Genomic DNA, 14,374 nt, shown 5'->3' with positions numbered 1-14,374 from the left:
AGTTGGTGTGCCCTGGGGCACTGTAACCCGAGGCTTGAGCCTTTCAGGCTCACCACCAGGTGTTACAGTTCCTGCACAGGAGAGGTGTGAAGCACAGGACAGGCTTTATTTCTGATCACGGAGAGCACAAAGGCTGTCATGCCATGTGGTCTGAAACTTGTCTGAAAGTGGCAGGCTGGCACAGACCGGTCAGTCCTACACTAGCACTTTGGCTAACATATAGGGGGCATCTCTAAGATGCCCTCTGTGTGCATTTTTCAATAAATCCCACACAGGCATCAGTGGGGGTTTATTGTGCTGAGAAGTGTGATATAAAACTTCCCAGTATACAGTGAAGCCATTATGGATCTGTGGAGTTCGTAATGACAAACTCCCAGACCATATACTCAATATGGCTACAATGCACTTAGAATGTCTAAGAATGGACTTAGACACCATAGGGGAACATTGCTCATGCAGCTGTACCCTCACCTGTGGTATAGTGCACCCTGTCTTAGGGCTGTAAGGCCTGCTAGATGGGTGTCTTACCTAAGCCACAGGCAGTGGTTTGTGGCATGGCACCCTGAGAGGGGTGCCATGTCGACTTTGCCTTTGTCTCCCCACCACTACACACATACTGCAAAGGCAGTGTGCATGTGCTTATTGAAGGGTCCCCTAGGGTGGCATAATACATGCTGCAGCCCTTGGAGACCTTCCCTGGCCACAGGGCTCTTGGTACCATGGGTACCTTTTACAAGGGACTTAACTGTGTGCCAAGGGTGTGCCAATTGTGGATACAAAGATACAGATTTTGGGAAAGAACACTGGTGCTGGGGCCTGGTTAGCAGGATGCCAGCACACGTTCAATCAAAGTTGGTATCAACACTAAGTAAAAAGTGGGGGGTAACCATCCCAAGAGTGGCACTTTCCTACAAATGGGATTTAGATTTTGGCAGACAGGATATCCATCACCATTGTGACGGAGTAACCTGTCTGCCAAAATCTAAATCTGTCCCTGTGTAATAAGATCAGTCTCGCTTGAGAGTCGAGGTTGCATCAGAGCTTGATCCCCGGGCATCTGTCCTTGATAGACTACCATACTCAATGTCTGCCACTACTTGGGCCTTTTTTCTCTTGCTGCTTGCCGTTTGGAGGGTCTGCTGTGCAGCTTCCTGGCTGAGCGCTGATTGTTCTTCACAGGTATCTAACCCCCGTCATTGATGCCTTCACTCGTTGGCAGCACTTCCCCTTTGCTTTCAACCAGTCACATGCCTCTTGCGGTGCCTGTAAAAGAACAGTCCTCTTTCCATTCTGGATTCTGAGCCTCACCAGGTACAGCAGTGCATTTGTAACATTCATCTGCCACAATTTCTACATAACCACTGTGAATTATTCCCACTTCCATTGTATCATCCGGGAAGATCACCCCCTTTTCATTTTGTACCTGCCAGGGAACTTTAACACAAGCAAGTTGCAATATGCTTTCCCTGTCTCTGTAGTTCAAAATGTGTGTGACCACGAGGTGGGGCAGAGCACCCAGGAGAGGCTGTGACCACAAAACTCTGTGTGTCCCTTCCATAGAAAAAATTGGGAAGTTTTTCTCTCCAGCACTGTGGTTACCAACCAGATTTCCATAAGTAGCTCCATGCTTGAGTCATCTATATGTCCTGGGAATCCAACTACCCTTGTAGCATTGCAGCGTGCATCCTTCTGCACCATTTGCCTTCTGTGGTAGCAGCTGGACTTCATCAGGCAGGTCTTTGATCTGCTCTCGGGCTTTGATCAACATAGCCAGTTTTGACTCTGCAGTGTTTATTCTGTTCCTTAAATTCTTATGATCCTCAAGCAGGAAGCCCATGCCAATGACTTGCTTGTCATCATCATCATCATCATTTACTTTATTTCGGTAAGAGAAACATACCATAAAAGTACAATACGTAACAATGTATAAAAAAAAAGTTATAAAAAATACTCAATAAGATGAATAAAAATTTTTTTGAAAAAAGAATTAAAACCGTGAGAAGGTAGGCATAAAAAATTACTTGCACCATCAACACCTCTGGACCCAGAAAATATCAGCTAATATCATGTACCAAGGTGCAATACAACAAATATACTTAAAAAAAAATCTAAATCTAAAAGGCAGCCACCCAAACTTATTCATTGAAATCCTAGTCTAAAGCACCACAGATGGTTCCTAAAACTTTTACCATAGGATGAGATAAATAAACAGATAAAACTGGTTTGGAGAATTCTCTCAGCAGATGAACAGTTCCCAAAGACTGTTTGTATCCAATAATATAAAAACAGCGCCTCAAGTACCACAAAATATAAATTAATATCATGCACCAAGATACAATAAACATGCATAAAAAGATATAAATCTAAAAGGCAGCTACCCGGACATATTCTTTAGAGTCGCTAGTCTGAGACGCCAAATTGATTCAAATAATTTTGCCACCGGATAAGCTATATGAACCGATGGATCAGATTTAAAAATTCTCTTGACATGTATACAGCTCCTAAAGCCCATTTGTTTACATAAGGGATTGATCCACGAGGCCCTCTGTTTGTCATATGCACGACATTGAAAAAGGACGTGTAAGACAGACTCTTCATTCTTACATCCCATCGGACATGACTTAGACTTATTAATAGAGTTAGACCATTTATAGGTTAAAGAACACAGAGGGAGGGACCCTATTCTAAATCTGATAAAGAGGGCACGCGCAAAGGTGGAAAGTGCTGCATCCATGAAGGGCTCAAACTCATAATGACATTTGAACTGCAAACAGGTATTAGACATGGACAACAGCACAACCTCAGCCAATTGGGCAGTTTGAACTTTGAGCCAAAAAGCGTCTTTCAGTGACTGCACAGCGTTTTTAGGAATGGAAAGGGGATCCTTCCAATAGGACCCCAGACCAAGGAGCGTTAGGGACCCTTCAACATAAACACACCAATTGATTTTAGTCTTGGAGTTGTGGCCCACCAGATTGAGAAGCCCACATCTGAATGGAATGAGGGCATCAGATGAACCATAGCCGAATCCAAAACAGAAGGGGCCTTAAGGCAGCAATGTGATTGATTGAAAAAAGATTTAAATCCATTCGGATAGGCAAGGATGGGGTATTGGAAGGAACTTTTAACAACATCTTCAAAAACTGGTTTTCCACCCTAGCCAGATTCACCAAGTTGCAATGGCCCCAAAGCTCTGCACCGTACAAAGCCCCCCCTGGCTTGAGATTTATATATTTAAAGAGCAGGAGTCATAGCAAAACTAGGGGATCTGGTCGCAAATCTCACAATGCCACCCGCCCTTTGTTTCAGGCACATTACTGATTTCTGGCGATGGGCGTGCCAGAAATGTGAATCTTCTAATTTTATACCTAGGCAATCAAAAGTGCCCACTCTTTCCAAGGAAACGCCTTCTAGATGTACATGTATCTTCATTTTCTGCTTTTTGTCCCCAAACACCATATATTTAGTTTTAGCTGAGTTGATTTCCAAACCATCGTCCTTGCAAATCTCCAAGAACCTTTCGAGCAGACATGAGAGACCCATAGCTGTTCGAGAAAGTAGCAAAGTATCATCAGCAAATAGGAGGCAGGGGAACTTCTGCCCACCCATACTGGGGGCATCACCAGGACAATCTAAGAGGTACAGAATGCAGGCATTGATAAACAGGAGGAACAGGGTAGGCGCAAGAACGCAACCCTGCCTCACGCCACGAACTGTGGGAAATGCTGGAGTCAGATCTCCTGCCGGGCCCCATCGTATTTTGGCACAATTGCCAGAGTAAAGATCTTTAAATATATTAATCATGGAGCCTGGGACTCCAGCATTGCTCATAACCTCCCGCAGCTTGGGACGCGGGACAAGGTCAAAAGCGGATTTCAGATCAACAAAGACCACAAATAGGTGACCATGATCTACGTCTACGATCTTCCACTTTATGGTAATAAAGCGGAAGACCTGATCATTGGTACTGACCTTGTCCCTGAATCCTGCCTGCAGATGGCTTAATACCTGAATTTTCGCTACCCAGTGTTTCAGTCTGCTTAGCAGCTGAGAGCAGAAGATTTTTTGCTTGTCAATCTTGGGGCCAAGGGATGATTTTATGTCTATTACTGCCTGCAGTACCTCAGAGAATTTCTCTGTGTGTTCTTGCAGTTTTCACTCCAATGCAGTGTGTGGTGCCATCACTGGGCTCTTCGGCATGGGGACAGGTGCCTGGTGTGTCCTCTCTCATACCCTTTGGTTTCACCATTCTCATGTTCCTTGCAACAGCGTGACCCATTGGGGGTTCAACAGCTGTCCAGCCATGCCCTTGGTGGTCCTTTAGTAAAACAAGATAGCAACCCTATTGCTGTCTCTATGTCACCTGGGTTGCGCCACACATCCATTTGCTGCAGTCTCCAGTTGTGAACTCCCACAATAGAGTATCAACTCTCTGCTCTCTATCTGTGTTGTTAGAGACTGGGAAGTAGACATCTGCACACAGCTCGGATCCCTGGATCAGCCTGTCTCCGTTTGGCTTATCTAAGGTCCCTTCCCCTATCTATGCCTCCAGGAATTATCATGGTACACAGTACAGGTGTCCTTGCCCCCTTTATGTGGCAGTCCCCAGGCCTCAGGTGTGCATTGATCAATTGCTAGTGCCCTGAGGCATCCAATATGCTTCCAGTGAGACTCCAATCTAATGTTATTATCACCAGATGTGGGCATCCCTCCTAGCCAGGGAGGGAGCGGTTGGGCCTGGAACATCTTAGGTGGGGGGCTTCTTACCCAAGGAGGCACCCAGCCTTGTCAGTCTTCAAATCATACCTTGGGTGGCATATTTACTGGTGGATCCCCTGTTCCTCAGGCCACGTGGTTGGGAGCCTGTTGAGTTGCACTCCCATGCTGTCGTCAATGGACAGGTCTTTGTCTCCCCTTTGTTGTGCCATTGCAGATGGCAGGTCTCGCCATCAGAGGAGCGCCCTCACCATGAGCCCAGCTCTTTTGCCACCCACGCTTGGCTGCAATGTTGCAGTCCACAGCACCCGGTCTGCCTCCTTTCACTGCAAGCCATCGCCTCGGGCAGTTTCGCCAGCGCAGTCCCACTCTCGCTTCAGCGTCTGCACTACTGAGTACTTAGCATGCCACACCATTGAAACACACCCCTACACTCAGAATTCGTTAATAGCTAAAAGTAGTAATTTTACTACAACATGTAAAAGTGAATTTACACATGAAGATTTACTCATGTGTAAGTGTACCTTTGTAAATAGGCCTCCAGATGCATAAGTGTGGCAGTTATGCCAATTAAAAAAATTAAAGATGTACATCTTAAAACAGAACAAATGCAACTACACCTAATCAGTAGGCTGCAACTACGGCTTTGGTCAACTAAGAGATGTCCACAGCAAAACCACAGATTGCTCATGCTGAGAAAACGGATCACTCACAGTTGTGCTATATGTCTGCTAGGTACATAACACTGTATTACATTACATTCTGAACTGGTAGATGTTCCATGCATGGATCATGGGTGTTCCCATGCACCCACCCATGAATCTGACTCAATTCCAGATTTACAACGGTTTCTAAATCTGGGATTGCGCCAAATCAGTACGTCTACAAGAGGATGGCGTAACAAGGAAAAAATAAGTTTTTCCCCTTGTTATTTCCTCTTTGAATTGGTTGTGTTGTTTCTATTGAGTTTGTTGTGCGTTGTCCTTGGTATGAGATGGGCCTAGTATTATGTCAAACTTGTTTGTATCTGGTGTATGTGAAGGTGTCTTCCCTCAGAGAAGGAATAGATGGAATGTACAGTGTGAGATTAATCCTTGAAGGAATGTGTTCCTATAGAAGTATTTGGAACAGTTGATAGAGACGGATTGGGCACAGAAAACCTGTTGAGTGCTGGTGGGATGTGCGTCCTTGTATAGCAAAGGGGTATGTGTAACTAGTATCTCGTTGATAAAGACAACTTTGTATATGCAGCATGTGGGCTTCTATTTCTACTCTAAACCTTTGTTAAAACCTCACAGAGAATCACTGTGGGATGATTGATACCCCGTAGAGTCAAAATCACCAGAGAAATCAGAATTTTAATAAAGGAAAGACTCACGTCCCGCTTTCAGTGTTCCTCCGAAACTATGGTAGTTCATGAATTACTCCTCAGAACATGACTATTTCTTCTTTTCCCCATTATGCTAAAGTAATTCCTGCAGAATTCTTACATCCTTCACTTGTGTTTTCTTGTCATTGAAAAGAATGTGTTGTGTATCTAGAGATCCTGACCTCTATTCTATTTTAATATTATATAAGTGCTTAATTTGAGTTGGTTTGGCACTCATTTTATTTGTATGGGACACTTGAAATCTCAATTCACTTGCGTTCTGCATTTGCAGGGTGGCTCTACAACAAGTGCAACAGGCAGCTGTTGCAGAGTTAAACATATAAATATCTCTTAGGGATAGACCTAAGGCATGCCCAAGCTGTCATGAGACTGTTGAGTGACACAATGACAACCCATCACATAGCATGTCTGAAGTATGGAGAGAGCCTTAGCCACGCTGGCATGCCTTTTACCATTGGCTGGTGTGGGCGTGTCAGACCTTATACTATTTTATAATTTTACGATAAGGTGACACATAAAGGGTAAAGACATCTATTAACCTCAGAGGTCGACTCGAAGCTTTGGACTCAGACAGGAATAAGAGAACAGCCAAACAGATAACATGAGTCAGTAAACATCAACTATATCAACCAATAATCAAAATATACATTTAAACATTTATTGCCCTTAAATTAAGAGTGCTAAAGTCACGTAGATGAAGCACAAAACCAAATGATAAAATCCAAAATATCACAGGCTGTCCGAAGCATCTAAAGAATCTCAATCTGGCCAAGACACTCCAAAAGAACAATGTAGAATAACAACAGAATCAAGTGAATGAAAGAAACAGCATACATTTATTTGAATTAATCACAATCAATTAATAAACATCAAATTTAGACACTGGGTCAGGCATTCCTAACTAATACTCTAATCAGAAAGCATGTGTGGGTTTCATTCAAAAATAAAAATAAGACAAAAATTAATTTGGAAAACATCTACCTATGCTGCTAACCAAACATATGTGGTTAGATTTCTAAAAGAGTGAACCTGCACAGGAAAAATAAATACACATTTGTTATACCACTCCTAAATGAGACAACAGCTTGCTTATTATTCTTCAGCAGACAACAGGAACTGCAGGTCTTCAGAGAGCAGCATCAGGCAACAGGAACATGAATGGGACAACAGTTCAGTAATAATAGAGCCTAATGTATCTGAACTGATAGAATCATAGGCAATGACAGAAACACATCTAACTCAGCACAGATCTAGAACAGAAACTGACTGGAACACAAACTAGAACAGAACTAACTGGAACACTTACATCACTTAAACTTTGCTACATTAAAGTCCCAAAATGTTACTAGCTGAGGCCCATATTTATACTTTTTGACGCACAACTGCGCCAACGCAGTTGTGCGCTAAAAATTTTAATGCCGGCTAACGCCATTCCAGCGCGCCATGCGGGCGCCTTATTAATGGAATGACGTTAGCTGGCGCTGCGGACTGGTGTGCGTCAAAAAAAATGATTCACACCAGGCAGCGCCGGCGTATGGCAAAATGGGGGTTGTGCGTCAAAAAATGGTGCACGTCAGGTCTGAGGCAAAATTCAGGCCTCAAACCGGATTTGCGCCATTTTGTTTTACGCCCAACCTCCATTGACATGACTCCTGTCTTAGCAAAGACAGGAGTTATGCCCCCTTGCCCAATGGCCATGCCCAGGGGACATATGTCCCCTGGGCATGGTCATTGGGCATAGTGGCATGTAGGGGGGCCCAAATCAGGCCCCCCTATGCCACAAAAAAAATCGGAAAAAAATACTTACCCGAACTTACCTTTACTTCCCTGGGATGGGTCCCTCCATCCTTGGGTGTCCTCCTGGGGTGGGCAAGGGTGGCAGGGGGTGTCCCTGGGGGCAGGGGAGGGCACCTCTGGGCTCCTTTCGAGCCCACTGGTCCCTTAACGCCTGCCCTGACCCAGGCGTTAAAAAACGACGCCCATCAGGCTGTGCGCTGTTTTTTAAGGCCTGCCCCCTCCTGTGCGTCAAAATGACGTCAGAGTATAAATAAGGGGCACAGGCCTTAAAGTCATTTTTTGGAAGGGAACGCCTACCTTGCATATAATTAACGCAAGGCTGGTTCCCCCTTCCCAAAAATGATGCACATGGTGGAATTTTGACACCTGCGGGGTCGGACGTCAAAGTATAAATATGGGGCAGGGTTTGCGCCGATTGTGCGTCAAAAATTTTGGCGCACATTCGGCGCAAACAAAGTATAAATATGCCCCTAAGCGTCTATTGGACAAGACTATTTGGTAGTTTAGTGTGCAGCCAATAAAACATAATCTGCACTTCAGATGTATCTCTTCTTCATAGAGCATGTTCGGATTGGTTTACATTGTCAATCCTCTCTGGTCAGCAGCTTCCGTGATTAAATACAATTTTAGAAAGAAACATGAAACATGACATTGAGCACTGAGGCCCATTGTTGAAACTAACAGTTAATAACTGGAGGAAATTGGACAAGTGAAACAAGTACAGAACATACTTTTTCCAGTGTGCAAGTCACACAGGATGTTTAATAAACTAAGCAAAACATTTCAGTGAAGTCAGAACATTTAAAACATCGTGCTTCTAGAAAATGCTATAATGTAGGCCTTTCACTACTGCTAACATATGAAGAAAATAAAACATTTTAGGAATAATTTCAAACATTAATTTTGTAATTCATTAATAATTCATCTTCTTTAGTACATATAATTATGATTAATCAAAATATGTTTTCATTAGATATTATTATTTCATATAATGCACATTGTTTTTGGTGTCCACCATATCAGTCATTTTAAAGCGGGACATTTCTTTTTCTAACACACGTTTTTCATTTAGGCCTTTAAATACATGCTATTTCACATTGCGTTTTAGTGATTCATTTTTATTAATAATGTTTGCTCTCTAAAACTGATTATCTTCAGCTGTGGCAGGACGATACAGTCTGACACATTTACTCTCTGCACAGATCCTCTACCTAACACTTGTCAGTCTCCTGCCTGCCTCACAGCATGCAATAATGCTGTGGGAGCTAGTGCCATGCAATTAAGAAGGATGAACTGCCGCCTGACACTACAAAATTACACTTTACCAACTCTACTCTTCTTCATGATAATGTGCCCAAGTCAAAATGGAAGATCATCCTGGAGTCATTCTTAAGTCATCTGGTGACTGCAGCTAGGATAATCATGGAATTATCTAGTAAAGTCATTCCAAACCATTGTGAAGTATGTGTATTGGGCAAAATATTTAAAGAAGATGGTTCATCACAAAACCTATTCTAGGATAGTGTCCTGATTACTTCAATTGAAAATGAACTATGATATTGAACTATTCTAGGAATACTAATTGACAATTTCAGGATGAGTGTGAATTAGTCCAGCATAATTTCAGGACAGCTTGAAGATGGGTGTGGATTTCTCTAGGATGATTTGATTACAACTTCAGAATGAGTGTGCATTATTTTTGAATGATTCCATGTCAACTGCAGGTTACTCCTGGATGGATCACAAAAGATTTGAAGGGTGGGGATTACTCCTTAATTTTTAAGTCAGGTTTGGATTGCTCCTTAAAGATTCTATAATGCGAATATGTTTTCTAAATAAATGGCACTTTTCCCAAAATAGGAAGCCTCAAGGAGACTGTAGAAACATTGATTTCCCTGTAAGTGCTTGGAGATGCACCACTGGTCCTATACAACACAGCATTGTGTTGGGTTGTAATAAATGGTTATACTTTACACAATACTATAAATTCTAATATCTAACGATTGGACCAATTATTACTCCTGTTTTGGCATATAACTCTTCTTGACAGGGTCTTGCCTTTATTTGAGGGACAGAGCATTAACTCGAGTTTTTTTAGGAAGCATCAGGCAAAAGAAAATGGATCCACAATGAATTATCAACATTTCATTTTATTTAATTAAGGCTCAGGCTGAAAATGTTCAGTTCTATATATTCCACCCTCCAAATTCCCAACAAAAGGTAATGCCAGTTCCCACATGCCAAGCAACAGATATGCATAAACTCCACATGGTCTGAAACATACAAGACAAGCTTCCATATGCTCAGGTGATGCTCATCTCTGCCTGCCCCATGAAAGGTATCACATTTACCATGTATCTCCAAGTTCCCTTTCATCCTTTCCTACCCACTTTTCCTACCTTCTGTGTTGGGATCGAGGAGGACTTTCCTTGGGTGAAGATGAGTGGGAGAAAGTTTGTGATATGTGCGACCCAAGCCCAGTTTGCAGCTATAGCTCTCGTGGTATGTGGAGCCAGTTCGCGCAGGCCAGCATTGCCTACTGGTAAAATGCCAAGTATGGTGGAATTTGTGAACTAAAGAGCTCTCCGAAGATTGATTCATTAGATCAGTATCTTGAAGGTAATATGTAAGCTGCATTGGTTCATTGGTGAACTTTCTTGGCAGGTGTCATATTGAGCATCAACATAGCATATTTGGGTATCATGCCCTCAGGTTGGCACAGTTAGCTTCATATTATTTAGCAGCACTAAAATAGAAACGACCACATCCTGAAATATTTTAGCCACACTCATATTATTTGAAAATCTACTTTCGATATGAGCAAGAATTACTGTCATGATTATTAGTAACTGAGCAAACAAAATTAATGGGTGAACCCTAAATACACCGCAATCATATTTCATCACATGCTGCTACCCAATTGGTCTAATCCCACTTACATTATAACTAGCTGAATTATCACACACTTTGTATTACAATATAATTTCTGGGTCATGTAGAACCCTGCAGACATTGATTCTATAAGGTCTGAAGTCAGAGGTTTGGCTTTCAGCATGCCACCAACAGCCAGTACATCATCATTGCTCGATCCCAGTTACCAGTATCTTTTATAAAATCTTTCTTAATGTAGTTTATAAAGCAAAAAGGCATCTACTTATGCTTGACTATCATTCTTTGTTCGGTTACAATGAATGGTGAAAAATCAGTGGTGGTACCTCGTAACGGGCGGAGGAGAGTTGCCCTGTCTGCAGCAAAAGCCGCAGATAAACACACAGATTAATAGAATGGTGATTAATATTTTATTATTCTGTGTGCTGCAGTGCCAGCCCACGCTGCTATTACAGTGTGCCTGTGAGGGGGGGGTAGGGCTGTGATAGGAGCATGCTGACTGCCGCCAATGCGCATGTCAGATAGGCTGGATGTCTACAGCTGGCCTGTCCGACGTGTGCACTATAGACCCAGCAATGCCATGGCTGTGAAACAGCCGGGGGGTTGCTGGCACAGGCTCCCAGTCTCAAAATGAGCACTGGGTTAGCCTGCTCCAACCAATCCCGGAACTGTGCTCATGCTGCAATAAGCATAGGAGCAGCTCCAGGATTGGTTGTTGGCACTACAGGAACCAACTTCCTGCTCGTTACTGGGTCTTGGAGGAGGAGAGCCAGGCAGCAAGCATGGGTGAGTCTTTTCGGCATTGTGTTGCAACCTGCCTCACCGTTTTCACAGAGTACTAGTCGCTACTGTGAACAATACTTTTGTACAGAATTTAGGAAATATACGAGAGCTGCCACTATTGTATCTTGTCAGTTCCTCTGCTAGGAACGGAGCGAGGCAATTTATAGCTGCTGAGAGTCCGTGAAAGCTAGCCACTGCAGAGAGTGGAACAATCTTTCCTTTTGCTTGTAAAACAAGGTAAAGAAAAGGACAAATGAGCAAACATAATTTTAAAGGTGATAGGCCTGTGTTCTGCAAGGCCTATGTTAGTATTAAACAGTCCTATTGCCTAGTCACTAGATAACTATCAAGCATACTAATACACTTTATGCACAAACAATAGTCATGTTAACACACAGCTACCCTGTGCTACATATAATGTCACATTCACATTTAACAATAAGCCATCAAGCTATTCCAAACATGTCATAAGCTTCAAAAGTGTTTTTCATGAAGTGTAGACCTGCAATGTGATGAGGGTATTAGATGCAAGTCCTTATTTAGATTTTGCAGCCAATCATGTACTTACTACTTACATTTTGCCTTGAAAGCGAAACATTATTTTGCCTGGTTAAACAGCAAACTCTATAACACAATCTCTTTTTTCTAACAGATTACGTTTGATGGCAAGCTGTTCTGAAGGGGAAAATACTCCACAGTATTTCCTTGGTGTAATGGTATACAAATTGCATATGAAAAGTGCACATCCTGGTATTGTCAGCAAAGAATGGTGTAAATTATAGGTAAAGGTGTGAGTCTTGTAGTAGTCAAAAAGCTGCCAACAACGGCCCAGAATTATCTGCAAGCCAAACAATGTTTTGTAGTCTTTTGATGAAGGGTTCTAGTAAACATTTCACCAGGTATCAGAGCTAGTAAGTAAGTAAGGAATGTGTGTAGACTCTGCCTTGCTGTGTTTTAGTTAATTACTGTAAGGTGGAAGGGTATCTCACGCAGGGTCCAATTATACTGATGTCCATAGTAATGTAAGTGGAGACTTTGTTACATTTTTCTACTGTTTATGCTTTAACAAATACATAGCAGGGCCTCAAGACTCAAAGGCCCTGATTGCAAGCTGGATGGAGAGGTATCCCCCAGGTAGGGTGCGGATATGCCCAATACAGCCGCTTCTTCCCATTGCCACCCACTCCTCCCACTTCCGCCGTGCTCAAGCCCAGCCTCTCCCATTTTCTACCTGCTGGGATAGGAAATGAACATGTAATTGGGAATTTTCATTGTGGAATTTGAAACAGAAAAGTTTTGGTTTGCACAGTTACTCCCCATACTCTGGGGATTAGCTCATAATAGCCAGGATACTTGACTGAAACCTTATATTCAGCCACATGGCATCTCTTACATTAATCTACATTACTCCTAAGTGGAGCCTAGATGCTTTTTTGTTGTATACAATATCAGTTGGTATTGGAGTGCAGCAGCTTAAGGAACAGTTTTAAAAATTGTGTTTTGATGCCTTGTCGTGTGGCATCTCCACTTAAGAGGGATTTGCCAGGTGGCCAAACAAAATGGCCTGTTTGGGTCACAGCCTGTGGACTGCACAGTGACGTATCTCTTCTCTTAGTTAAACAATCACCCCTCCCTCACCCCTCCCAAACACAACTTGCCACCCTCTCAAATGGGAACACTTGCAAGCAGGGTGGTGCTAACAGAAAAAAACTGTTTGTTGAGCCCATAGGGACCAGTGAGCGGTGCCAGAGATGAGAGTGGAGGGCCTTGGCAGTGGTAGTTTGTGGCAGTTTGGACTTTGGCATTTATCCATTTATTTTGTAAATAAAATTAAGCAACTACGAACAATCGCAATTTATATTTGTCATGATGAACTGACCCTCTTTTAATAATAATGCAGCAAATGCTTTGTCTTGCAGAGAAACCTAACATTTAATACTTGAGCTTGCATTTCAGTTTGAATTTCAGTTTGAATCTAAAGCCATTCTTAAGCCATTACTGATGTTCGGTGCCTTTTTTTAAATCTTTTTTTCTAATAAAATGCTGACTGACTTTAATGTGGAACACAAATCATTCCACTTTCATTTCTCCCTGACAGCGTGATTGTGGGTTCTAGAGTCACCTCCAGATGCATTGTTGGTAGCAAGATCCAGAACAAGTACTGGGCACAGCCAATAGGTCTGAAGATGGCTGCCAGATATCAGAGAAAGGATTAAGGCTATTCCAGCCATTCACCCACCTCCTTTGGTGTTCGTTGTCCTTCTGCAGATGGAATTTATTTAGTTACCCAAATGTGGTCCTACTAATATATATATTGGTGAAGGTGTGCATGTTCTCTGGGTGGATCAAATCATACCTGTGCTTTCATACTTTAACGCTATTATGTTGTGTAAAAAGCTACTTTGGTGTTTCACGCCCTATTTTGGGGTTCTGCTAAAGCTTTCAAGTGACTGAGTGACCCACTTTGTCTCTTCTATAATGAGGGTAGTTTGGAAGGATTGACGTATACAGCAGTATTTAACTATGCCTATCACCCTTATCCCTCGGGAAAAGTTGAGCACTACAGTTGTACGCTTAAGACCAACTAGCAAACATGTGTGATGAAACCTACCTTAAGACGCCCAACATACTACCGCTGGCACTCAGATCTATCCGAGCCACTTCACTCAAGAAAAACAAGTTGAGCCCCTTATGAAGAAGTCATGGACTGTCCATCTTACTTACTTCAAACCCTCAGTTTCTCCAGCTGCTCTTGAATACCTCTGAACGATGATATGGTTCTGCAGGGATTCTCGATCT

The sequence above is a fragment of the Pleurodeles waltl genome, chromosome 2_2, assembly GCF_031143425.1.
Source record: "Pleurodeles waltl isolate 20211129_DDA chromosome 2_2, aPleWal1.hap1.20221129, whole genome shotgun sequence".
NCBI lineage: Eukaryota > Metazoa > Chordata > Amphibia > Caudata > Salamandridae > Pleurodeles > Pleurodeles waltl.
The sequence above is the reverse complement of the archived record's forward strand: the minus strand, read 5'-3'. Positions refer to the sequence as shown.